A 1,770-nucleotide genomic window follows, 5' to 3' on the forward strand; every position below is an offset into this window, starting at 1 on the left:
GAGAGCGACGGCGCCGCGCCACCAACCAGCTGAGAGGGGGACGAAAACGTGAAGCCAACCAGCGCGCCAAGGAGGCGGGCTTGGCGGAGTGCGCCGCACGTGATCTATCCTTCCCCCCTCCCCCCGCTTTCCCTCTTACTCCGCTGAGGGGGCCGTGTGGCCTAATTGTGCGCACGCGCGGCCCTTCGGCGTTTCGCTTAGGCTTCCTCCCCCTCTCCCCCCCCACTCCGCTCGCTTCTCGGTTGCGCTGTAAGGAAGACGGTGCCCGAATGGTTTCGTGAGGGGCAACTGCACTGTGCACATTTCTCAGTCATAAGAGTCTCTAAACGGTTGGCATAAAAACACAGCAACGGTCAATGGAGGGTTTCCCCCCCCCCTGAAAACTAGATAAAAATGAAACGCAATTGTAGCGGGCAGAGTAGTAAATAAGTAAATAAGTCACTGTTCAGGAAGCTTGAGGGCAAAATATGTATGTTTATCGCTCCGGAAGTGACAATCTGGCGATGGGAGGGCGAGCAAATCTTAAAATCGTGGTCTGGTCCTGCCGGATTTCCTTATAAGCTAAACAAGCTATAGCTCAGGGCCCCACTCTTGGGGGGCCCCAAAAAATTAAAGAAAAAAACCTGGATGTACATTTCCAAAATATAAGATTAAAAAACAAATAAAAAAACCCTACATAACAGCAATAGTGTTTTGTGTTGTGTAGGCTCCTATGATGTAAATAATGGGCCCTGCCTGCTAGCCTGCTCCCTAAAATGTGAAAAATCATTTTAAGTTAGAGCTTAATAATTACCATATTTCACTATTAATATACCGGTACTTCTTAATTGTATTTCACTATTAATATGCTTCTTATTGTATTTTGTTATTAATATACTTCTTGATTGTATTTCACTATCAATATACTACTTCTTAATTGTATTTCAGTTCAACAATTACTTTGATAAAATACATATTTTGTTACCATATGTGCAAATGGCTTTAGATACCTATAAATTACCATATAGCATATACTCAACACAAAAAACAGCAACAAATTGTTGTTGATATAGGACAGCTGGACATATAAAGGACCCCATTACCTTCAGTGCTGGAGGAGACTCTTGAGAGTCCCATGGACTGCAAGAAGATCAAACCTATCCATTCTTAAGGAAATCAGGCCTGAGTGCTCCCTGGAAGGACAGATCATGAAGCTGAGGCTCCAATACTTTGGCCACCTCATGAGAAGAGAAGAATCCTTGGAAAAGACCCTGATGTTGGGAAAGATTCAGAGGACAAGATGGTTGGACAGTGTTCTCGAAGCTAGGAACATGAGTTTGACCAAACTGCGGGAGGCAGTGCAAGACAGGAGTGCCTGGCGTGCTATGGTCCATGGGGTCATGAAGAGTCGGACACGACTAAACGACTAAACAACAACAACATTACCTTCAGTAACTTAGGGCCTCATCAAACCTAAATCTGGCCCCGCCTGGTTATGCCTGTAGAGCAGAGCTGTTGTTGGCTGTGCTCTATATTAAGACATGCCACAAGGTTATGTCCTTTTTATTGTGGATTAGGGCAGCGTTCCTACACAGACCGGTACTTCCTTGGGAGCCTGGCTCATTGAAACTCACAAGCTGAGTAAAACATGTTTAGGATTGATCTGGAAATGAAATGAGAGCTTGGGTGCAGCGCAATCCTATACAATACATGTCTACTCAGAAATAAGTCCCACTGGATTCAGTAGAGCTTGCTCCCTGGTAATTGTGTATAGGGTGCAGGCTTAGGTCC

This window comes from Zootoca vivipara, chromosome 15 (genome assembly GCF_965207765.1).
Source record: "Zootoca vivipara chromosome 15, rZooViv2.hap1.1, whole genome shotgun sequence".
Lineage (NCBI taxonomy): Eukaryota > Metazoa > Chordata > Lepidosauria > Squamata > Lacertidae > Zootoca > Zootoca vivipara.